General features: G+C 37.3%; 1 protein-coding gene across 6 annotated transcripts in view; it reads left to right on the top strand.

Annotated features, from left to right (window-relative positions):
- The window catches only part of LOC137291609 (roundabout homolog 2-like), a 284,596-nt gene that overhangs the window by 35,797 nt on the left and 221,886 nt on the right, over window positions 1-26,913 (top strand). For all 6 annotated transcript variants that reach the window (XM_067823018.1, XM_067823057.1, XM_067823051.1 and 3 more), the window contains exon 2: window positions 5,976-6,031. The gene's annotated coding sequence lies outside the window, so the exon portion shown is untranslated. The remainder of the gene's footprint in view (window positions 1-5,975; window positions 6,032-26,913) is intronic.

The raw sequence follows: 26,913 nt of genomic DNA, 5'->3' as shown, positions 1-26,913 counted from the left end.
GAACATACGTGGCTCCCAGCTTGCACAACCCTACACAGTTTATTACACTGGTAACATCAGCTTTGGGAAGCTGTCCAACCTCTGCAAGCTGTTTGTGTTCTGGCTTGTGTTAACTACCTCCATACTTGTGTCAGGTGTCACTTGACGTTATAGACCCTAGGTAGAGTTCAGTCTCAAACATGTTAGATTCTTATAAAGACCTGGAAACAACAGTGTAAAGAAATATTAGCTTGATGAAAGTTTGTATATTTCATCACTTTTAGGCTGAAAATGGTAAGACCCACTGGACTCATTGTGTTCTTTCAAAATTCAAAGTATAGGAATTTCTAGAGAAGTATCTGATTCATCTACCAAATCATTTCTATAGTATCGAAACAAATTTGCACCTCTCTATAGATGTTGTATCATATGGTCTTGTACTGGTACAAAAATATGTACTTCATTATAAGTGAAGCAGTATTTTTTTACTGTCCTTTATCATTGCCCTGTTTCCTCAAATTGATGACATTGTTTGCTTGCATGTTAGCTCTACTTTAACAATGGAACCAAGTGGATCAGTATGACTGGTGTGTGCTCTCTTACCGAGGTACGTGTTGGTGTGAATGGTGCTTTTAAGACATCCAGAGCATGTTTCTCATGTTTTAACCCTTTAACAGAGGGCAGGTGGAAGGGGAATTTCACCAAAAGGTAATCTTGGCCTGGTAGTCATTACAACTAGGAAACTGTCTGTGTAAGAATTGTCTCAAAATGATTAAGTCACAACAAATTGGTTAATCTTTTAAACATTTCATCAACGTACATACGTTTGCTATAAAATCCCTCACTATGTTGATATTGTGTTGTGTTGTTTTTATATGGTGTTGTATTGATATAAGACTAGTGGAAAATGAGATGTCAGCTTTCGTTTAAAGATCAGCTAGTTCTGTTGCATGTTTGCACATCTACATATATACATGGAACTGGGGTGTGCGAGCTGAACATGAATAAGTATTTCAACACAAATTGGGTCTATTTATGCGATGATAATTTGGTGAGTTTGGCCACATGTAATGTTACGTATGTGAGTATGATGGGGGGTAGGGTAAGGATGACTGGGGGAGGGGGATGTTAATTTCCATAGATGCCTTTGACAAAACCCTGTGAACAAATGTCACATCCATCGGTTATGAGTTGACGTCTGTCTGCTGGCGATGCAATTAGCCGGAACTGAATTTTTAAATCCCCCAGATAACACATGGACCAGATAGAATTTTGGGGTAATGACCTAAGTAGTACCAGTTCGTTGTAGGACATTGCATCCAGTGTCCGTGAGGAATGGTCATGAGGCTGTCCAGGAGAGTCAAGAGTGGTTTAGGAGGTATGTATGGGTCTTCCAGTGCATGGGGTCAGTAAGGGACCCTCGGGGTCACTCAGGTTAGCTTGTTAGGGTGTCAGAAACTTCTTTGTGGTTTGTTGTAAGTTGTAACTTCAGCAAGCATGACCATGCTTACCATGTTAGCACGACAGGGTCAGGAAGCTACTTGGCTTGAAAGGCAAACTTAGACATTTTAGAAAATGATTGGGAACAAGATGAAAGGTCTGGTTCATTTTTTTAATTTGAGACAGACATGTGAAGGCTGCTCACATCCACACAATGGGCTATGGTTTGGTTTCAGGGATTTTTAACAAAAAACTAATTTTTATATGATAATATTGAGACATGAAAAGGTCCATTGTTGGAGCAGAAATCATGGGAACTAGATTATCTTCTTCAAGGTACTGTGCCTATACAATATTGCATGTATATTTTGACAGTTTGGATGATTAAGTCATTGAGGTTCAAAATAGCACCATGTTGCTTAACTGGTCCCACTGAATTATCAACAGTGAGGAGATATAATCATATATGTGTGATCATACAAGGATGGGAACTCTTTTGTGTATGTACAAGAACACCTCCACAGTCTTGTGTACAGAGCCCAGCATTCAACCCTTGGTCCCACTGCACCAACAGCCATGGTACTTATTGTTACCTTGCCTTGTTCTTGTGATTGTAAAAGAAGGACCACTTGACATGAATTCAGTTCCTGGAGACATAGTTGGGTTTCCATGTTTGTGGTTCGAGGTGATTAACAGGTGCAGTGGCTTGCCGACTTAGTAAAATGACACATTGTGTAGATAGATGCTCATGCTGTTCATCACTGGGTTGTCTTGGTCCAGACTTGATTATTTACAGACGGCCACCATATAGCTGGAATATTGCTGAATGTAGAGTAAAACTACAAACCGAGCCAAACCAAACCATGTTCCACTGTGGCATGGTGTAGTAGGTGGCCAGCACAATATATATGTCGGGACTAGTACACACATAACTACAAGAGCATCCCTAGACTGTAGTGTTGAATGAGACATGGCATTCATCCCCATTCATCTCCAGACACTCTGAGATAAGAAAACTGTTTGGGCAAGTGTTAAGTGTATCCTGCTCTCTGAGTGAAATTAACCCATTATGTCTGTGTAATCAAGTGTAAGCACATGAAGCTTGGGCTTTGGACTCTCCCCAGGGAGTGGAGAATGGGTGATTGGTGAATTACTGTTGGCCAATCTCCAGTCATAATATTTACCACCAACTAAGCTCCTGTGTTGAACTAATTGCTTATGATGGCTGAACGGAGGTTAGAGCAAATAATGACACTCATGTCTCTTGATGTAGGAGCCTCACAATTGTATTACACTTCAGTCACAAATGGTTTATTAAGCACATTCTTGTACCATCACATAATAGGAAGGTATTATCATAATATCATGCTTAAATATCACTATTGATGTGTCGGAACCCGCCAACTTTGGCAATTAGGTAAAAATAAATATTTTAGGATGACTAATGTGTGAGGATAAATATTAATTGATATTGCTCTTTGAGCTGTTATGAAATATATTTTTCTTATTCTGGTTTAGTGTTTGAATTCTGCATGAGCATGTTTACTAAAGCATCAGTTATTGTGTTCTTATTTGAGAGAGTAGGATAGCCTTGTAGTCTAAGCGTTAGCTCATCACACAAAAGACCTAGGTTCAATTCCAAAAGACACACATGCTTTCTTTTGTTGAATGTTCGGAATATAAAAAAAAAAATGTTATTTTGTACATAGGGATTAGTTTTACCTTGATAAATTGTTCATTTAATTGAACATTTTGGTTGTTTTCATGAAGACAGTATCCTACCATATGACACCACAATCCTGATGATCAAAACTAAAGAGAAATCTATAACAACAGAGAATTTGAAATCAGCTCCAAAGACGATTGTTAACTGAAATGGAAATTACTGGAAACTTGAAATAGATTTGATTTAGGTTTATTCACTATGTGTAACATGTGGCTTATCAAGACAGGCACATGTGATATGTATCTCGTCTTTGTCAACTCCACACCATTCAAATGCATTTCACAGCTATTGTGCATTTCCATGAAGACAACATACTTAGCAGCGTGTCAGTGATAAAGGAGCAATAGACTGTATTTCACACAAAAACTGCTGATTGACTTGGTTAAATGAACCATTTTATCTTTCTTTTTGTTAAAGGCTTGAGGATTTCACAAGGCATTGAAGTGTGACATGCATTCATGATTTTATTGTGACAAAGAATCTGCAATAAGGTTCTCAGTGGTTTTACGACTTTGGGCATGGCACTGAATACATTTAGAGATTTGTGTTTGTTGACTAGGGCTGCTTAGGTTTATCATTCTTGTAAACTGTTTGCTGTCTGCCTGACAGTGACTAGGTTATGTCAAAATGCCAGATTTTATATACTTCTCTGACAAATAGTCCTGCTCTGGATTTCGTCAGAACACTTTTCCAAGAAAGTATTTCAGTGTTTTCTGATGGGTTTGATCTCATCATTTTAGTTTTAGATGTGAATGATGGATGCTTGAATCAGGACCAGATAATGGACTTGGGAATTTGATGATATCGTCAATCGTTGTTGCATGTTTGTGCATATGGTTCCTTCAATAGACACATGATGCTTTAATCGATATATGTACTTGTTAAGCACTACCAAACATATGTACTGTGGATTGTTGTGTGTAGCAGGGCATGGAGTCATCCCGCAGATGACATCCTTACCTTGTCAATGTAGAAGGACATGGAGTCATCCGGCAGATGACATCCTTACCTTGTCAATGTAGAAGGACATGGAGTCATCCGGCAGATGACATCCTTACCTTGTCAATGTAGAAGGACATGGAGTCATCCCACAAATGACATCATTACCTTGTCAATGTAGAAGGACATGGAGTCATCCCGCAGATGACATTCTTACCTTGTCAATGTAGAAGGACATGGAGTCATAACACAGATGACATCCTTACCTTGTCAATGTAGCAGGCAATAGGGTCATCCTTACCTGTACAGCTTTCCTTAAGATCTTAAACTTTCTGTTCATACTGCATGGTTTAACTTAAATGCCTTCAAGAAATTTGAAAATGTTCAGGCATTTACTACCCCAAAAGCCCAAAATGTAAGGAGTACCTCTATACATGTTCCAGGCTATATCTACAAGTTTTGTAATATTTTTCACTTTATGTTTAATTGTGAAATCCCATTTTCAACGTTGCTGCTGTTGTAATTGCACTGTAATGATACGTTTTGCATCATTTATCACAGAGATGATAATTCACCATCAGCTGGAGATATTTGATATGTTGTCTAAATGCCACAGAACTAATAGTACTTAGGGGACAACAAATTCCCACTTGTGTATCTATCAATTTCGTTAAAACCCTATCATTTCAAGTATTGTGTTTAAAGTGAGCTTTCAGCTTTTAAATGAAATTTGAGACAAACTTAAATGCTTTTAGCATGGAGGCATACAATGGTGTAAAAGATGTCTCACATTTGTGAGCCAGATCGTCCCATCATCTATGGTATGATTACATTAGTTGTGTGGAAAGCATTATCAACAAACTGACCTCAATAAAACTAGATGGTCACTCTGAGGAAACATTGACCTAAGCTCGGGTTTCAGGGGGACCTGACCATCACTATTGAACATCCAGCACTTCTCCCTGGGATTCATCATTCTTCCCTTCGATAACCTTGCCATGACAAAGAAGTAATTAGGAGACCACAATACCCAATAAAGACACATGCATACTGTTTGCTGTACAACTGTTCATAGGAATAACGAATTACTGAATATATTTTGAGGGACAAATTTACATATTCGAATTGAATATGCTACATCCTTTTGACGTTAGGCTTGACTAAACGTTGCCAGTGGTTTTCAATGGCTCTTCAGTGTTAATACACGAGGGTCACAAAAGACGTTCACACATGACTGGATATTTGGAAATTGAGTAATCCTAACTAGGTTCACGGGCAATGTTGCATTGTTCAAATTTTAATTATGAAATACAATATTTTGCCGTGTGTATGTCATTGATGTTAATCACTTCATGCAGATCTGTTTAAACGCTTGAATTTCTTTTTGTTGGCGTGGAATTGTGGGTAATTTCCTGTGGCGAATGTGCCGGGGCTGGAGGAAGTGCTTGGTGGATTTTGAGGTGAAATTCAATGAAACCCAAAGGAAAAAATATTCCATCATATTTCCAGGAATTTGAATGAATGTTTGAACAAAGGGTTTATGAGTCAAGGAATGAATAGTAATTGCATGATCCCGACTTCAAAGATGGAGTCATAAAAATAAAGAAAATATATCGTTCATTGAACTTGACAGTTATACTTTAATGGCTTTATTTTGTGGAATGTTTTGGGGGTTTTTTCATTATTTTTCCAGCAAGCCGGCAACTTTGAAATGAAGAACGTTATGCTGTAATTTCTGTCCAATACGCTTCATAAAATATGTGTACAGAATGCATCAAGCTTTCTGATTGGCTGATAACCACCATCCCAATATACACCTGGCTCATGTTTGTGGATTAAACTGGTTCTGTATCCTTGCAACAATTATGATGCCGATTTTTAATGCTTTCAGGGAGAGATGCAAAAGGCGGATTACTGACACGGGATATGCAAAAAGTGGGCTTGAAGGTAAGAGTATATGTTGATATGTTTGAAGCAGCTATGCTTTGCTTTGTTATCTGCTGAGAGTCATGCTTTTTGAAATATTTCTACCAAGATCTGCTTTGTGTTTTACTGATGGAGTAGATTCTTTGCTTTGTGTTCTTGTGGGATAGCGTTTTGGCGTTCTACAAGTGACTGCTTTAGCTTTGTGTTCCATGAACAGCTACGTCAGATTTGTATTTTACTGTTTAGTTTATTTCTGACTTCTTCTGAAGGAGTATGTTAGCTTTGTGTTCCACAAGCAAATGTTTAGCTTTGAAGTTTACTGTCGGACAAGTTTAGCTTTGTGTTCATTAAAAGGCAATGTTAGCTATGACTATGTTCCACTGATGGACGTGGTTACCATAGTATTTTGCTTAAGGAATATCTGTTCCATGACAACAAAAGCTTTGCATTCCATTAAGGTACCATATGAGCTTGCGTTTCACCAGTGGACAACGTTTTCAAGATAAACTAAGTTAGGTCTTAACCTGCGGGGCGTGCATTTGCCACGTAAAGCTGGCTGCTGGAAGCAATAACTGCAGAAAATAACAACTGAATTTGAAGAAACAAACAAGAATTTGAACCCATCAAGACATGTTTGCTGACTTTGTACATTGTGTAGAGCTTGTTGAAGTAGTTTTTTTGTGTGATGGTTTATAGCAGGTTAGCTGTGTCTAATACTGTTAAAATGAGTTGTAGGAAGATGCTATTTAGTCATGGGCTCTTGATCATGGTGGCAAGATTAGTATTTTATAGCAGCCACTAACAGAAGATCAGGGGCAGATGTTCTGACTGTGCCTCAAGGAATAGCTGTCTTGACCGTGAGGGTTAATGGTCATTCAGCCCAAGTGTTGACCTTGGAGATTACGCAGATCAATGTCCAAGATGAGTAGATTTAATACAGGCTGTATGACCTAGGGTAACAAGATACAAACATGTATCATGTTCATTTGGCATAGCGGCGCAGGTGTTCACTCTGTGGGTTTGTTTCCTAAACTTGCTCCCGTTCTTCTCTCCCCTCCCCCACTCTCAAATTCCACCAACCCTCAGCAACAGGGGCTGAAATTCATATATACTGAACTGCTAAAGGAAAGCAGCTTTGGCTTTTGTCAAGTTTTTAAATAGTGCACATAAACATGAACGCTTACTTTTATTTCTTTTGCTGTTTAGTAAATATCAAGCTAGACTGACAACATATTTTAGCTCATAGTGAAGAAACATAGAATATAATGAAGAAAACCCTGGACTTGACACATTTTCTAGACTTGCATAGGCTTTCTTTGATATAATTTCTTTATAGCCTGTATGACAGACTAATATCAAGACATTGTTGGTGATCTGACACAAAGCCGTGTTGCATGAAGCAATGATTGTCCATCACCTGCCTGTATCCCCTATGTTAGACGTAAATTTCGATCATTTCATGGTAACTACTTGGGGCGTGATAACCATGTCATTTTGACAGCTCTTAGTGCATCTAATATGAATCTCTGCTATTGATGTAGCACTTTTTCTATGATTTAAAATCATTTATTGCCTACTTTTGTCTTTTTATGAAAAATTTAACAAAATACACATCATAAATTCCTAAGTGGACGATTTTCTGGGCTGTTAAGCAAACAGTGTTCTTTACGCTTGTGATTGTGTATCAAGTGTTAAGGGTGCCATAAACAGACACACACGGGTAGTTAAGCATGCAGTCTGAAGCAATAAAATACTTACGTTCTTTCGTGCACTGAGCTGAGACACGGCACATCTCCTTTGAAGTTTAATCTGCATCCGAGGTGTTGTAATTAGTAGTCATTGGGGAAATATGTTTCCAAATCGTCAGTACAGATTTAGCCTGGAGGGAGATGGCATTTGATTGTCATGCCTCAAATAGAAACTTCAATTTTTTGTAAAAAATTCAACATTGATGGTTGTGGATGTTAAAAGGTTTGATTAGAGGTACCTGTCTTGTCAGTGTTGATGAAAAGTATTTTTGTTTGTTATTTAAAGAAATGTAATGAATTTATCCATTATCACCATGTTTTGAGATTGGTCATCAGGGTGTTTGAAAGCATGAACCTATCTATTGTCAGTTTTTGGAAAGCAGTATCATGTTTAGAGCATTTGTGCATCTTATTCACACATTTCCATACCTGTCACGGTGATTTGTTGAGAAAGCATATCCATGCAGTTGTAAGGAAAACATTATGAAGTCATCTTTCATGGTTTTCATACTTTTCTGTATTGGTTACTGAACACGAATTTCCAGAACAGGGCATGTACTGCTCTTGATGCTCTGATGTTGAACTCTACAGAAATGATTAGTTATGTGATTAGATGTGATCATTAGTCTTCAGGAAATTAGTATTAATCAACCTATATCCTAGCCATAATTTCTATATTAGAGATCATTAGTTGTTAGGAAAGCTGTACTAGAAAATCTATAACATGATGGTTTGTTGGAAAAAGAGAATGATTATATGCTTCTGAAATTAATATCTTTCAGCAGGAGTAATATATTGAGAGGAAAAATAGATAAATTCAGAAAGCATGTACTGTACTGCAATGTTTCTGGTTTACTGAGTAGGGCGTAATTAGTAAAATATCTGCTGCAGCATCTATTGATAAAAGGGATGAGTGTAGGCATGTGATCCTTGTATTGATATTGTGTCAAATACAGAATTTATCGTGGCTGTCAGCAGATGACAGATTTCTCCAGAGATCCTGCATTGAGGTCTGCCAATCAAACTTTAATGGATCCTTTAAAAGAGTAGACTTTGATTGAAGAAGCGTTTTTCTGAAAAACGGAATCTGTCAACTGATTTTGTAATCCATCTGAAAACAGCACTTATTTTTTCTGCACAAATGTATACAGCGATTCAGTTGCTGCCCCAGGGAGCAATATGTATCAAAACATTGCCACAGTCCATAAAACAAGATGGATGTTTCTTAGATTTAAAACAGAAATAGCACTTTCCTTACAACTGATCTTAATAGTGTGTCTGTCAGCTGACATTTGAGTTAGACATGCATCTGTTTTGCAACTGAATTATAAAAGGTGGAGATTAGTTGTCACGTGAGTAGCACCATTGATTCTGATCGTTTAGATTCCAGGGTTTTGTGACGGACCTGCGACAGAGCGGTACTGCTTATTGATCTCCTCGTTTGAAGAGTGCTCAGGCTGTCGAGGGGAGACTTGGGTTACAAATAAACGGTAAAGAATCTCAAGATTACCTGTCACAAATTCTGCGACATTTTACGGCTAAGACCCAGGATGTTTTTTCCCAAGTAATCACCCGTCACTCAGAGACTTCAAATTTGAATTGCATTAGCCTCGTACCCACTCGTTCATATATGTCTGCGAATACTTGTCTACAGGCTGGAGATTGAAAAAAAATTGGGATTCACAGAAATAATATTGAACTTTGTATAATGATGCTCACATGAGACGGATAACGTTCCCATTGCCCGGGGTTGTGGAATAAAATAACAAGTAAGTAATTTGGCTCATGTAAGATGCCATTGATTTAAGATGAACATTGATTATATGCTCTTTGAAGCATGAAAGCACGTTGATACCGACTATGAAACGTCATGGAGACATGCAAGAGATGTTTGAAATTGTAAATCCTCATCTTATTTGCCTTGCTGCTCTTTTGTATCTGGACGAACCTTGAAAGATCAACACTTTTGAAATTGCAGCCGAGTGTGGCTTAATCAGGGACAACATGTGGGCAGGTTGCAGCTTGCATGGGAAACTTATCCCAAGGAATGTTATCTTATAGGCAGCAACTATCCATCACAGTTAACACACACTGAGATATCAGATGAGAATTCAGAATTAATTGTGTATATGAGTCTACCACTAATTGAAAATGAGTTGATAGGAAATTAGTTTGGACTGATCCAAACAAGCAGTTGTCCCAGGAGTAGTATTTTTTAACCACCGTCTGGAATGGGTGTGAATATTTTGGAGTTTTATGGTGGCGGGAGCAATAACAAGATTTTTGACATGAGTAATAGATGCTTTAGAATGTTGAACTGTGTTTTCAACTTGGCAGAGAAAAGTGTCTGTGATGATGTCTGTTGGTTGATAGGTAATGAAGGATGAAAAACGTGAAAATTAGAGGAACAAGAAGTGGAATAGGTGATAGTTTAGAACAAAACTGTTGTCTTCACTTCATCAAGTATGACAGGCAGAGAATTACCTTCCTTGAGAAGAATCTTTAGTGAAGGAGAGCAAAGTCGGAACAGACTTTGTAGACAAGAAAAATGGTGAAGGAGGAATTTTTGGTGCATTGATTAATAGTCAATGGTGCAGGAAATAATATTAAGCTTAGTTTATGTGTCAATCTTGAAAACAATCCTGGTGCTTGGAGCTTCTGCAGTTGATGACTGGATTTCTATTAGCTTTCATCAGATGCAAGGTAAACTGAAAATTTGTCTTCATTAAGAGTCAGGTGGGTGTGATATTACTACGTAACCAGACCAAATGGTGATGGATTTAGGCCAGATGTTCTGATTTATGGTTCCATGCTGATTTTTTTTTTGACACCATGTACCAAGGAAGGAAGCTGTCCCTTCATGCCAGCACTTCTCTCGATCCTTCCTCCCTCCAGTCAGTCTCCACTTTCCTCCCGTCCCTATTCTTCCCCCCCAACCCCTCAAGCATGTGAAGGTGCTTAAGTGGAATTGTCCAAAGTGCAATTTCATGTCAATAATAGTTATGTTAAGGAGTGAGCAATTTTTAAAAAAATATTTCTGCAGTGCCATTGCATGTTAAACCAACAATGGGCTTGTCACATTATTCGTGTTTGGTTTCATTTGTGGGTCTTTAATTTTTCAATTTTGCTTTTTAAGCAAGTGAGGTTTTTTCATGTTTTGTTTTGTTCACATGGCTTTGGATATGTTGGACTAACACTAAAGCTAAACTAAAAGGTTTCTGAATTGAAAATATTTAATTTAAAAGAGTTATGATATCAGTTTTATTCTCAGGGGTATAGACAAATGTCCTATAGAATTACCTGGTTAGGTGGTGGCTCTTAACGGTCTAGCATCTCACACGCAGTGTAGGGGGTATTCTCCCCAGGGAGTTGATCCCCTGACCAAATAAAGTTTCCACTTTATAGCTGTAGGAGATTTTTTATTATGTCTGTATTTAAGTACCATCAAGTGTGGTTTATTTCCATAAATGATTTTTTTTATGTTAATTGTGAATTCAGCCATTTAAGATGCATTCAAACCTTGGGTGCTTTAAGTGATTATTCCTTATCTCCTTTTTTCCAGTTTTTTTTTTATGATTCCATTCCAGAGCATTACATGGCATTTGTGTTCCAAGTGTCCCAGTGGCTCTAAGACTTTAGATATTGTTCCTGAAACACTTGACTAAACATACCCCAGTCCGTGCAGCGTTATCTGTGGAGGACAAAGAACGTTACGTCGTAAGTGGTTATAAACTATGTTAAATGCTCATGATTGCATCTAGCGAGTTGATCGGTGTGTATTAGAAAAATGTCTTGTTTTATCACTCCAGCACCTCAGGCCCCTAACTAATCCAGGACGAGTATCTTGAAGGAAATAAATATCAAAATCCTATTTCACATTGCGCTGGTTATTGACAGATACAGAAAATTGCTCATGGTTCTCGTAACTCAATAATAGAAGATGAAGACATTTTTTTCCCGAAGAGACATAAGTGAGGCTTAAGTGGGTCCATCTTGAGATATATGTTGCCTCTGTTTGAGATGCTTCATCACTGGTGTTGGTATAGAAATATTGATATCTCTTGCTGCAAAAAGTTACAGTTTCCAAGCAAAATCTTATCTGCTTACAAACATGTGAGCCAGCATGCAAGTTTCACATTCATCTTCATATATCCTCCTTAAAATGCATTATTTCTCAATCCCTATATCAACTTTCCTTATCGTCTAGATGTTTCTCCAAACCGTGTTGTACATGCTGTTTGTCATGTGTCATTCAGCTAACAGTAGAAGTTGAATACATTGATGTATATGGCAGATATTAGCTGCATTTCACTTTGCTTCAGCTCAACATGCATTTTCAATCCTTTTCCTTGCAATTCCCAGAAATCGCCACACCAATATCTCCATTTGGTGGCTAAGAAATTGCACTCAGTGCAGTCGAATCATAAGGGGAGGTGTTTTTATGGCTCAATCAATTATGAAACTTGCTCAATATGTATTTCAAGCAGAAAAACATGGTCTTTGAAGTCAAAATGTGGAAATATGTTCCATTGCTTCTAAAAAGTCGCTAAAAGGCGATGAAACATAGTGATTCAAGTCAGTTAATAGCTCTACTTTGTTTCCACATCCCTGCTAATCTCATGACGAGGGTATTTGGTGTTGAAGGTATATAAAAATTGATCTCAAATTTTTATCATGGTCGGCAGACCTTGCTAACCTCTAGAGGCGATGAGGATAAACAAGCAGCTATTAAACACTCGCAGAACCAAGGCCATAAAAAGCCTTTCTGTTATCATAAAATTTGAATAGAATTTTCTCGATAAAGCTTTTTTTTTCATTCCCTCAATGACACCAGGAGGGCCTGTGTATTTTGGTGGAGATGGCAAGAAGTTTCAATGAAATGTAGGTAGAAAACATAAAAACTGAACTTGATGTAGATTTTTTTGGTTTTGAAACTCTTGACTTATCCATCAGTTTGGGCATGAGTGAAGAAGACAATATGTGGCAGTGTGGTTTTACTGTTTGAAGTTGAAGAATGGCAAATAGTCTCTCTGATAGATTGTAATCTCTGGAAGGATTAAGACACAACCTGGTTGCAAGAAGTACAAAAATGTCTGTGATAATGTTCAGAAAACTAATTTGAAAGATGAAGTGAACTGCTGGATCATATTCACTCAGGAAAAATGGCATGGATAGATAATAAGCGGAGGGACTGAGATGTAGCATGTTTCTTGGAAGTTAAATGGTATCTGCTTTGACAAGACTTATTAAATGATAGATAAGGACAGAATTAGAAAAATGATGAAGCTTTGGTTTGATCTGGAGAACCCGGGTCACCATTGTGTAAATGATGGGTTTCCCTTGACTTAAGATTTCCTTGATGCCTGAACTGGAGAAAAAGCTCTGTTTCAATCATTAAGACACTGGATTTTTCAATTCTTAAAAAAAAACCCAGAAATTCCTCAGATTGTGAGTGTAGGTATGGCCTGGGTGTTTTTTGTTTTGTTATGTTTTTCATTTTTGGTTGTTGTTTTTGGAGGGTGTTGGGGAGGAGGGGGTAAGAAGAGGATATATACTTCAGACAGAATCAACCTTTCACAATTGCTGCTCTCAGAAAACATTGGAATCAGCTTAATATGGATTCTTTTAAAGAATACTGAACTGAACAGCATCTGCATGAAGTGAAAACCCAGTTAAATGGTGGAAAGATCTTTTGTCTGTTGTACAGAATTAGGTGTGGCTTCATGTCAAACTTCTGTCATGCATTGTTTCGATAACATTTACAATGGTTTTTGTATATTTGTTTTTGAAAATGTCAACAGTTTCTCAAGGAAATTTTAAAGATGTGGAGATGCTTTTGAAAAAGCCCCCTTATGTGAAAAAAACACCCCATCCTGAAGAATTAGGAAACTGTTGCAGAATAGATAATGGCATATACTTGGAGGTCTTTCAGATCAGACAGTCATTTTATGAAGTGTTTACAGATAAGGTAGTTAACTATTTTGGTTCAACTATCCTCTAAGCAGTCTGTTATCCAAGGAAGTGCGGTTAGATCTATACTAATGACAGTGATTGAATGTTACCCAGAGATGTCGGCACACACCTAATCACTGATTGAATACTCCCAGTGCGTACCATGTCCCTAACAACTACTGTCTGTGGAATAATGATCAGAGAACCTGAGATGAATGAGGGTTACTTGTTGCAGGTGGAGAAATACTGTCATCTGGTGGCATTTTGATGATATCTGCTGACATCAACGTGAAATATGCATGTCTTTCCCTTTGAAATAGACATAAATTCATGGTATCTACAATTCATGGACATATTGCTGATGCAGGGTGCTATCATTGTGGGGGAGACTTGTAGATATGAGAAATCTTGCTCCTTCTAGACAGATATTGCAGATAGGACTTTGTGAAGAAATGTTTCTGTCTGTTTGCATTAAACAGAAAATACTATGAATATATATTGTTTTTTTCCTGAATATAGACGTGGGCTCTGTAATGGCTTGTGTCAAGTTGTGGCAACACTTCACTGTGGGAAATGGGAAATGTTTTCACAATCTTGTGGAGACTTGTAAGGGTTCATTTTTTCCACAATAACAGGCAGTCCTTCAGAGACTATGTAGTTGAGAGTTCTTGTGCTGGCTTATTGCTGTCTACTTGATTTTCTTCCTGGACCAATGTATGGCAGCTGTTTTAGACTATAAGTGATGTTTGTCTGAAGAGGTTCAGAGTCATTACTTTATACCCTCTACATCTAGGTAGTACTGGTGATGGCTTTCTTCTTCTGAGACTTGGAAACCTTTGATATAGTTCTCTGGGTGGTACTTTGTTGTACTTAGTTGTACTTGGTTGTATTCGTGCATTTGAGAGGAGTGTACTAAGTGACACATTTCTCCCCCACCCCCCACCCCAGTGCCTGAAATATCCTCGGCCTCTGACACATGGTCTCCAACATACGAAGGCTCTGACATATCCATAGTACATGAAATATCAGCGGTCTCCAATATTTGAAGTTTCTGACATATCCATAGTGCCTGAATATTTGTGATCTCTGACATATGAATAGTTCTCAACATACAATTAGTGCCACGTATATCTGTAGTGCCCGAAACCATTAAGAAACGTAAGGGATATTCCATTTTCCATTTTGAAATAAGTGCTCTATATCCATACAGATGAAACAGTTCCAAAGGAATGGAATAAATTGTCACATTTTCCCTTATTTTTTCTTCATCACCTGTTTTCCTCCTTGTCTTCATCATTTGCATTTTGTCAGTGTTGTAAATCCAATATCCCCTGCTTGTTCTAATGGTATCTTTTAGTGACCGCTTAGTAATATGTGTAGTTTAGTTAGAGAACTATGGTCTTGACATTATGTCCAAAGTCTTGACATGTACAAAAGACAGGAATTTCTTTCCCAACTATAATGTATCCCTTTGGAAGCATGGTCTGTCTGTTCCCTGACTGCATTAGGTTTTTTGTTATTTTGTTTATTTTTACAGAATGTACATGAAATGGTACCTCTTGAGTTTTGTATCTGCTTAGTGTGTTGGTTCTGTGTATCTGTTGGGGAGGATTAGGTAAGATAAGACATCATTGTATTGAACTTTGACTTGTTGCAAAGAGGGTTCGGTAAATCTAAAGAACACATTTTTTTTTACCAGGATACCAGGATTGTTAATGCCATGGCAATAAAGTACAGAATAAGCCCCCTGAGAAAAAAACATCTTTTGTTGGGTCAGTTTCAACCAATGAAAATACCAGTACTATACATAACATTCGTTTTGTGTTAATTTTAGTCCTATTGAAGAGATCCTCTGATTCAACCTAACAGTCGTGTGGTGATTGACCAGCTTGAGTGTGGCTCTCCCTCATTACATCTCGGGAAACAACCACTTACGGAATCAAGATTGCTGATTAATATGCAACGTAAACTGCATTGCTGCACTCCCTACAGGAAAAGTATCTGAGAAGACCACTGCCATTACTTCTGATAATCATTGTCGATTACGGACGGTCCCTAAATATTAGGGATATGGGTCAATGAGGTTGCCTTGAGTCATGGCTGCTGCTGGTATAGAAGATCCTTCGTCTATGAGGGAGTAAGTATTGCAAATTAACATAGGTCCTGAACGAACTTGCTGCCACAAAACATCATCAATCGCATTCAAAGTCATAGGCACCGATAGGAGTGGCCTTAGACTTGATGAACATATATTCATACCATCCACTTAGACGCATGTTCAACATCCCAATGCAAAATCAGAGCAGGAAAATTTGGGATTAAAAAAGCTGAGAAAAAAATCATCGGTTCAAGGATGGTAATATCAATTATTTTCTCAGATTTGGGTGTCAGTTCTAAGTGCATTAACCCCGACCATATAATCATCATAATAGCCAAACACTCAGCAATGATTAGTCCCATGATGCAACTGTCTCGAAAGAGATTATTCAAACTTTTTCGCGTCCTAATTTTCAGCATGCCCTGTCTGTTATCGAACATCTTGCAAACCCACTGCGCATTCACTTTGATGTTTCCCAGCTTAATTTTCATCACGTAATGACATTGTTTACATTCAAAACATTGCCTGTCCATCAGACCAGTGACTGAAAATATCACAAGCAATTTCTGTTGAGTATCTTTTCCGGAACGCGTGATAAGTCAGATCGGGGCCATCCAGGTGTCTCCTGGAATTAAGGAAAATTTGTCGATTTTGAAAGCTTTGATATGCAGGGAAAAATTAGATTTTTTCTCTGTACTTTGAATGAAAACATGCTCCCTATTTTAGGGAAAGAATTTGGCTTTTCATTAGAGTTCCATTTCATTCTGTCATTTTAACACAATTAATTGAAGGCAAAGAGCAGATAAGGTTCTCCTTTGTGTCAGCCCTGATGCTGACCAGATTATCTGGTTCTGTATTTAAGTTATTGAACAAAAAAAGGAACGAACAAATTCCAAAGGATGATAATGATGGTGGTGGTTGTGATGATGATGATGATGATGATGATGATGAAAACGTCAGTGGTTGTGGTGTTGAAATTTGACATAGTGATGACAGCAATGATGAAGTTTTGAAGTTTAAAATTTTCTGAAAAGTTTCTTATATTCACATATTTCGATTTGTGCCTGTTAACATTGTTCATAATTTTGAATGCCAGGGTGGTGATCATCAAACTGATTGTTTGCATGTTTGTAATTGTCATATATAGACAGATTGTTAATGACTGTGCTGAGCACATAAATGGAATATTGCATGTTCATGAAAATTCTTCAATAAATAGATAATACTTGTCTAAGCCTCATGTGGCGACCTGTTTGGCAAATTCAATCTAGGAACAGGTATTTGTGCCATGAATCGTAAAATTTGAATGTCACGGAACTGAATGCCGAAGTGTGATATTTTCCGTTTATTAATATTTGTACTTACGTTGACGTAATAGCGATGTCAATAATGAGACTGTCGTTCTTTCCGATCAATAAGCTTTCTGTGTAGGAAGCAGGTTGATTCCAGTGTTGTGGACAATCAATACTAACTATTAAAATGCTTGTTTTACTCTCACAAAAACACACGGTCATTATATCGGTTTGGGGATGGCGTCTGCATGTGTTTGCATTCAATTAACATTGAAAATTCCTGCATAATAATGTTCTATGAGATAATTATTGAGGAACCTTGCTTGTGGAGAAATAAACTTTCAATCACTTTGTTGACACCTGTTTTTCAAAGTGAAGTTTGGGACTTTGGAATATTGCGAGATCTGAGCTCAACTGATCTGTACTTTGTTGATGTAAGGAAATGTATTGCTGATATATGAACAGAAACTGGCTGCTTACACACTCACTCACTCACTCACTCACTCACTCACTCACTCACTCACTCACTCACTCACTCACTCACTCGAGACCCAAGTTGCTCGTCCGTTGTGCGTGTCTCCTGAAGATAGGACCAGACGTCACTGTGTTTATCTTTATTGGAGGAGGAAGACAGCATGAAACCAGCTCAAGTAATTAGTACTTCCTAGTTTGCCCGCGGTGGTAAGATAAAACATCATGTCCATCCAGCAAGTCTCCTGCTGGCTCTTAATCCCCACTCACTTGCTAATGAGTTGCCTCTGGATCCGGGATTTGGTGACAGGTCAAATATTGCCTGGGAGCCAGCTTTCATGGACAGATACTGCTTTCTTTTGGTCAGGGTAGCTTGTGTTGGAAGTGTTTTGCTGGATAGTTGGTTATTTGGTTGGTTGGTTGTTTGGTTGGTTAGTTGTTTAATGCCATGCTCGGCATAATTGAATCTGTATGGAGGCAGCCTGTATATTATCGAGTGTGGACTAGACGATACTGTGATCAGCATCATGAGCATCAATCTACACAATTGGGAATCAATGACATGTGTCAACCAAATAACTGAGCCTGACCACCAGATCCCATTAGTCGCCCCTTCTGACAAGCATGGGTTCCTAAAATCTTCCAGCATGTATTTTGCTTACACTGTCAACCAGTGGTTTTTGTGATGGAGACAGGATGAGTAATGTCCCCATGTTATGCAGTAATTTAATGACATAGTGTTAACCCATGGCAGTCCATTCTGTAGCTTTCTCAACATAGATTTGAAAAATATGTGATTACGCTCAATTTTATAGCACTGTGCGTTGACACGTCTCAGAGTTGAAAAAGGCGATGAAATTGAAATCCCCGTCATTATCAAAGAGCAGAATAGCAGCATTAGAATCTGTGGATTTTGACGTGATCGGAGACTCACAATGACTGCTAATTCAACTGGTGGGGTGTGTGTTCTCTTCATGACTAACTTTGGTTAGGATGGAGAGACGTTGAGCAACAGCTCGAATCAACAATTGGATGGCATAATGTTATCAAAACAGCCAAGAAACTGTTTAATCGCAATTATCACAAATTGAATAAAAGACAATATTTTTTCAATTTCCATTATTTTTTTTCCATTTTCTGAGATTACAATGCAAGGAATTGCCAGTCACTTCGGCATATTTGCCGCAAGTTGCGCTAGAAGATGTTTTTCCGTGCTTGGATCTTGATAAACAGTTGGATGCGTTTGCCCAAAAATCTTCCAGTCTTTCATCAAATTTAATTCATGCCGTGAAGTAATTCTTTGGCGCCTGAAAACATTCAACAATGGTTGCATTGATTACATCAGGAATTTATCAAATTCCTTTCAAAGAATTGGTATGATTTTTGCCCAAATATTCATTACTTCAAATTCATAAATACCAAAATTCAATTAGATTCACAAGAAAGACTACTGAAGACATAAATGGAATAATTCAATAGAATTCAGTATCTTTTGTAAATATCTAAACATTCTTATGAATATCTGATTTAATATTATGGATTTGAAAAGGGGGTATAAAAGGGATTTTTGACGTGTTTTTCCATGCTGATGTCTAGTTTTACACAAACTATACAAAACTTAAAAGTAGTTGAGTGACGGAGTGAGTTTAGTTTTATGCTGATTTTAGCAATAATACAGCAGTGTTACAGTGAGATACGCCAGAAATGGATTTCACACAGTGTACCCATGTGGGGAATCAAACTCAGATCTTTGGCATGACAAGTTGATGCTTTTACCACTAGGCTACCCAACTCACTCACTCACACACTCACTCACTCACTCACTCACTCACTCACTCACTCACTCACTCACTCACTCACTCATCCACTTAACCATCCATGAAGGGAAAAGTGAAACTATTGACTATATAATAATTGCTAAAAATTCATCAGGTTATTCAAACAGAAACTACGAATTCATTTGTCAAATACTTTTTATTGCAAAGAAGTTGGCAAATAAACTGCTGAATCAGGGTCTTAGTTAGTGCTTTAAAGTGTCCCCGATAATTGCCGTCATAAACCACTCGGGCAGGTTATTTGCACTGAGATTGCCATCATTGCCCATGGCAAGGTGATCGCACATACAAAATGAGTTCATATCTATCATAAACCTGTTTCCTTAAAACCCAAACGTCTGATGACCAGGGGGTATGTTTCAGTATATTGTAACGAGAAGACATGTTTGCTTCCTGGGAGCCATTAAGGAATATACAGTTTGCATTGGAATGGCTGCCTCCAGCCTGCAAGCTTGTTTACTTACAACAATCATTAGCAGTTCCACGTTGGATGATTGTTCCACAGAGCTGCCCCCAGGCAGGCATCATCCAACCATTATGGAAACTGGCCTCGGAAAAAAACAAAATTGAAATGTTTAGTTTGATTTGGAAGGATGTGGTAGGCTGTATGTCAGCGGAGCCTTAGCTCCATCCTGCAGTCTGTCAACGACAACTGTTGCATGTATTTTGGTCAGCGATAAGTGTATATGTGTGAATGTAATCAGAGGAGGTTTTCTAGAAGGTTTGAGAATACCCTGCATTGACAACGGGTATCAAATGGATGTCTCATACTTCTGAAAAACAATCATGTATTTTGGGTTACAAAGTACATTAGTGACATTTGCAATTGTTTAGCTGTTTGAAGCATAGAATTTTGAAAATAGAATACATTGTGTATAGAATACTTTGAGGAAATTTGGTTTGGAAGGAAAAAGAACATGAAAGGTATGAAAATTTAATTTTAGGTGAGATGAGAGTCATCAAGCTAATGGCATGGTTAAAAATTCTGTTTTCTTTGTCTTCTGAATGAGGTAGAGCTGACTTGTACAGGTTTTTGTCGTGCCTAATTTTGTTTCAGAAAATACAAGAATTGTTTTTCTCTTGAAAACGCAGAAGATATTTTAAGAATGAAGTTCAGTTTTAATCAATAGAGAGATTAACAGGAGGATAAAGACAAACTTTATGGATCATTCTTCTGAAAAACAATGATGTCATTTTGGATAAAATAATGATTTCAACAAATCTGTTTTGAAATTACATTTTCAAGTTTTGTCCAAAGATATTCTGCAGAAGTATCACAATTTGTAAATGTCACGAAAGTTTCCATCCTGTTTTTGAGATGTGCCCTACATGTAGATGCTGGTAGGTACCTAATTAGGGCCCCAAGTGTTACGAGAGATGGATTCTATTGTGTATAAACATGCAATTACGAATCTAATTCAGATGGCCACTTGATTGATTCAATTTTGAGGCGAACAATTCATTACCAGGCACATCTGAGCTTTCTATTTCAGTGACGACACTGACGACAAAAATCTGCCAATCTGCCGTCATCATGGGTTGCTTTGATGTATGTAAAGAGGTCAACAATTCACTTTGTGAGGGTATTGATTGTGTCGGTGTTGTACAGTTTACATGAGATTCCACTCCCAACTACAAGGCCCCCTCTCTGTTCAACGTAAGTGACGAAATTTGTCCGGGTTTTTCCACACTGTTTTTACATGTGCTGTATGTGGAGTGTTCTTGTAAAGGTTTTTGTAGAACGAGCAGTGATCAGGGTCATTATTCAGTCTAAATGGGCAATTTGGAAGCCACATTGTCTGAGGAAACGGCAATTCCATAGCTTGAAGGAGTTGATCATAGCAACGAAAATAATCTTACCAGTTTTTCAGAATGCCACATGAAATTAATTCAAACAAATGAGGCAACAGTTTCTTTCCTCATTTATGTGTAATGAAATTGATATTTTCAATAGATATGCTGTATCTGAAAAATAATTTTGAAATATATGTGTAATGTTACAGATTTTATAACCAACCTGAGTTGAAGGAAACATTGTTAGTGTGCGTAATTGCAGACTCACAGCAAATCAGTCTGGACACATAGGGACGAACATTGTCAGTTGTTATCAATGTATTCATACTTTCCTTAGCTCATTAGTTGGAATTACAGTTCATGACATGACAAATTCGTGTTTCTTGAAAACCAATATTCCACCATTTCATCCATCTGGGTGTGAAATGGAGCAAAAGGTTTAAAACCGAAAATGTTAACGCGAACTCAGGCAGAATAGGAATGGAAAAGCATAATAATATAGTCAATATCACTCCCAACTGAAGAATACTGGGACACTGTATGGTTGCAATATGATCAGACGTGATCACATCTCTCGACAGTTGGTGTCGCTTTCATATTAATAATGGTATGAGTCATCACATGCTACTATGCAACTGGTAACCTTCACTATAGATCAGTGTTGAACGGCACCATTCACTGGCATTTGGTCCGACGTTTATTTATTAGTATTTCATTCATATGGCGAGTTGACTGTCATGAATAGATAGCCATTTTATTGAGACTCGTTGAACAACATATTTACAAATATTCAGGAACTTGTTGAATAGATGAAACTTTGTTGAATGGCTGGTCTGCCGTTAAGCTAATAAATCATTTGATGTATTTTCCATTCATGCATACGTTAAGCTCAGGGAATCTGATTTGAGAGTACTGGGACAGTGTGTTTCAGTTTAGTTTGAAATTCTTTATTTTGAAGTGCTTTTAGGAAAGAATGTGTTATTGTTATTATTTCTACAAGTGTTAGGTAGATTTCGAATAAGACCGGAGTGAATGATCACTATTTGATTGATGACCACATGTAGCTGTATTGAGAGTGAGGGAGAACTGCAGGCCGACATGAAAAAATTGCAAACTAAAATAGTTTTGATTTAAGTTTATTACATTTGTATGAGGCAGGGAGTGGAGAGATTGCTCATGAAAAAATAAATTGCAAGTGATCACCTGCCGTTTGATTGGTCATCAAAGAATTAATTTTTGCATTTATGTTTCCATAAGCCTGAAAGACATCGGTCACGTTCTCTTGTGGACCACTAGCAAATGCAGATTTTCAGAGCTAGTACCAAATTTTTTATTCATTCGTAAAAAATGCAAAAACTATTGAAGTAAGTTCTTGAATAAGACAGTTAAGCAATACATAAAATTAGGGATGATGGTAGTCATCACAGAAGTCCTAAACCAGTTAAATATTTCTAGGTGGAAATTATTTACTTAAAATGTCACTTCTTTTTAATTAAATGTTTGCTTTAGTTGTTGAATTAGGAGATGTGTAGAGGATACTAAATGACCTTTCGCTCGTTTGATACCAAATCATTAACTCGTTTAATAAAAATGGTATTTCGCGGAAGCGAGTTTAGTATTCTGTTTATTACTCCCCAGCATAAATTGACAGAAACTGCCACGAAACTCCCTACAGTGCGACTCTCAGCTTTCCGCGACTCAAGAAGGGCTAGTAAAATTGCGACATCGGCATTAGCTCTGTGACGTCACAACTTTGAAACATTTTGACGTCATACGTCAAGTGGTATAGTGCAATATTGCTGTAGAAATATTACACTGTAGTATCTTCAACGGGCGAGTAATAATCTAGCTTATGGAATACCAACATTCACAAAGAGCCAGTGATGTGGAAGTTTATCAATAAGTGTTATGATTTGAGTGGGTGTAGCAGTACTTTAGTAGAGAATGCTTGCCAAGACAACGTGTCTGTCTCTGTGTGAATCAGTGTGAGGAGTCTTTTCTCATTCCTCTCATTGAAACTGTTGTACAACAATTATTTGCACTGAAAATAAGCAGAATTATAAACAATGTGGATGCAGAAAAACAAAATTGCTAATCATCATGCAAATTTGAAAATGTAAATTTATTTGCATTTAAATTTTGAAAATTTTAAAATTTCGAAAAAGTTGAAATGGCACATCTGTGAGAACACAATGAAAGTTTCAGTGGTCAAGAAAAAGTAACTAGTAATTTGTCATTCTGAGAAATAACATTTTGGATGTGAGCTTAAAAGATTAACTCATGAAAAGCAAAAATACACAGTTTCAGCAACTGTCCTGTAACAATTAATGTCAAAAGATCATTAAAAATACATTGTGTATTCGAATGCCACCCCTTCAAATTTTGTAATTATCATGATAATTTCAGCTGTTTTATTTTTCAAGTTTGCTTTTTCATCCTCATAGAAATATGTCCTCAATTTAATTGTTATTTTCTGTGAAACTGAAGTGATTGTGTTAGGATGGAAAGGGTGGGGTTTCTTAGTAATCTGAAAGTATCACTGTATTGAAGTTAAGCTGTATAGTAATTTGTAGCAGGAAGAGGCTGGACGTTGGGGAATTATCTGTTTATTTCGGTCCAAGTTGACCTCACAGCTGCAGGTTTTTTTCTACCAGTGGAGGAAGTCAATCAGCAATGATGTATATTTCTCATGACAGCCCATCACAGGAGAAAGCAGCGACTATTAGCTTGATAGATGAGGAAATAGATGTTGTTTATATCACCACTGTGTGTCTATTTCAGCCTATTATTACGTTTTTTCGCTTTCGATTACAATGACCAAATTATTCATATAATGCACAAAGGAAATAAAAATAGTGACATGAGGATAATTGTTGGTCCATTCAACTTGGTGACAGTTGGTAGTAAATAGTATGTACATATCATGCTCAGTTAATTTATTCAATGAGAAATAAAGAGTAACTGAACGTAATACTTTCTCTTTTACTGATATATATCCAGAATGGGGCTCAATTTCAGTACTATATGGTCCTGAATATGTATAAATGTCTCTTTTAAGGATGTAATGTAGATTTGCCCTATCCATGTTCTGACTATGGGTATTTGTTATGGTGCCCAGTACATAGATGTGTATTACTTTACAGTGATATCATATGCCAAAGAGAATATGCATTCAATTGATCGTGCATTTTTATATTGACTGCTAGTTTTTAGGTGTTTTTTTGTAGCCGATCAGCTCCACCTTTGAGCCCTGATGTTGTCTTTAAATGTCGTTTTGTTGTTTTGTTGTTTTGTGATGTATTGTTAAGTAATGTGTTGTGTCAGTTAGATGTTATTTTTTTTCCTTTTCGGCATTAGTCTCGCTCAACCATGTGAAATTCCTTTCTGCACTGTAAACATTTAACTCTTTTCTTTTTTCCCCCTTGTGTCTGTATATGAAAAAATGAATGCCTTTTCGCTCAAGAAAAAAATAAATATTTCTGTCTGGAGATGATTTTATGGCTGCGTCATGGACGGTCTGTATCCAGATACACTGATATTATTAATCACTGAAAATTCATGATCACAGTCCTGTAGTTTTTTTCTCTAGCCCAGATTATGGATGATTGGATACTTGATTAGACGTGTCTGATTTTCTATGATAAATAGAGGTCTGAAACTTTGAGGGTCAGAGGTGTGCATTCATATTTATGGCTCATACCCAGATAAAATACAGAGATAAAACATTTCAGTGTTATCTACTAATGATACAAATCCTATTGCCATATTCCAATCTAACTATGTGGCATCTTTAAAATGAATTACGAAAAAGTCATAATTATTTCTGAAAGTTTTTTTTCGCAAAATTACTCCACTGTTTGAAAAAACCTGCTTTCATTATAAGAACATGGCGTCGGCCTGAGTCATAGACTTATCAGTGGCACTAACATGCGATCTTCCCTCCTCTGCGACAAAAGAGTCATTAGAGAGCTAAAAATCATCACGTGTCCATCGGCAGTATTGACGTTTTTTGATGGGCAAACATGCCTTATCGTTATGCCTCCACCTGAAGAGTGCAGCCCATTTTCTGCGACATTCCTCGTTGAAATTTTCGTTCTCGACATAACGATCGCCAAAACCATGTCATTAGAATCCGAGGGGGCCTCCATTCCTTCAAGACTTAACTCGATCCTTCTTTTCAAAATTGAACGTTGAATTGAATTTTTTCGATCACTATTGTTGAAAGGCAGAAGATCTCGTGTTGTGGAACTATTGTAAGATTGATACAGCGCCACTGTTTCGTAACCCTCGATTTCAACTCTCATTACTTTCTGTGTAATTAAACTTCATTTTCCAGTATCAATTTTGCTAAATTTTGCACATGTTGGACACACTTCGAGGTTGGAAGGAGCACACGTGGACGTGTGTGGTAATTACAGAATAATCAACAAGCATGGGCAGAGATTCATAATGTTTTTATGGGTAATTGAAAATTAAAATTTCACAAATGGATGGACACTGTTGGGTAATTATTGGTTAATCTATTTTAAAACGTTTTTCTTTTTAACTAATAACAAGTTTGCTCATGATTCATTTGAAATATTTCCGATCATATTGTTTATCTTTTTCTTTCATGTGAAACTATTTTGTCATATCTACCAAACAAACTGCATATGTTTCTGAGAAAAAAAATTGTAGAATGAAAAATATTTACAGGAAAATGCAATGTAAGTGTCTATCGTTTTTTAAAATATTTTTTAAATTGTTTGATATGAGTTTGATCAGAAACATTTTCATTCATACTTTTCCTGTTCATTAGAATGAAAGTAGATATATGAAGTGATCAAAGTATGAGTTTTTCAAGTAAATGTTCAAATTAGAATTGTTTACTGTCAGAGCGGCATGATGTATTTTACATGTTAATCATCACATGACATCATTTTGGTATGTAATAGGAAGTGATTACAATGTAGCATACCAAATTACAAGAGTTCATCACTTCATGGCATCATATTGACACCGACACGTCAAGAATCTTGCAACTCAACAATGACAAGTTGTTGAGAGGGGACCTCTTTCGTGAAATCAACGAAAATCTGTAATAATCCAATTACGCATATCCCCGTTTATCAGTGAGTCACAGCGGAAGAGGACCACTCCAATGTGAGCCTGATTGATCAACCTAGTGGTCACATGTACAACCAACATCCAGTTACATGCAAGTAACCACTGTCATTTGTTTACCTTGTTATTTGAAACACAGTTTGAGAAGAAAGAGACGTGGGTACCAAAATTGCCAATATCGGATGCAGAATGGGCACTTTGACCTATTCAACTTCCGATTTGGGATAGCTCATCGACAGTATTCATAGCATTTGATCAAATTATCTCATAGAATGTGCAATTCATTGACGTTAATAAACTCTAGACAACAGGGGTTCTCCCTCGGGGTCTGGCATGTTACCGATGGATCAATGATGATCTAACTTAGTTGGGAAACCAACAGCTCAGCTTTGATGAAAAATTCAAACTGGTTGTCATGGTTGCAATGAATTAGAGTGTTGGACAGGTCTGGACAGTGGAGCTGGTGCTGTTTATTTTATGAGATTTACATTCAAGAAATCGGCTGCTTTGTAGTATGTGTGAACAATCATTGAAGAGATATTGTGTAAATGTTTTTTTGTGAGATTTGGGTTTTGAGGTACCTTTTGTTATTGACTTGAGAGAGATATGC

The sequence above is a fragment of the Haliotis asinina genome, chromosome 1, assembly GCF_037392515.1.
Source record: "Haliotis asinina isolate JCU_RB_2024 chromosome 1, JCU_Hal_asi_v2, whole genome shotgun sequence".
NCBI classification, from domain to species: Eukaryota; Metazoa; Mollusca; class Gastropoda; order Lepetellida; family Haliotidae; genus Haliotis; species Haliotis asinina.
The sequence above is the reverse complement of the archived record's forward strand: the minus strand, read 5'-3'. Positions and strand labels throughout refer to the sequence as shown.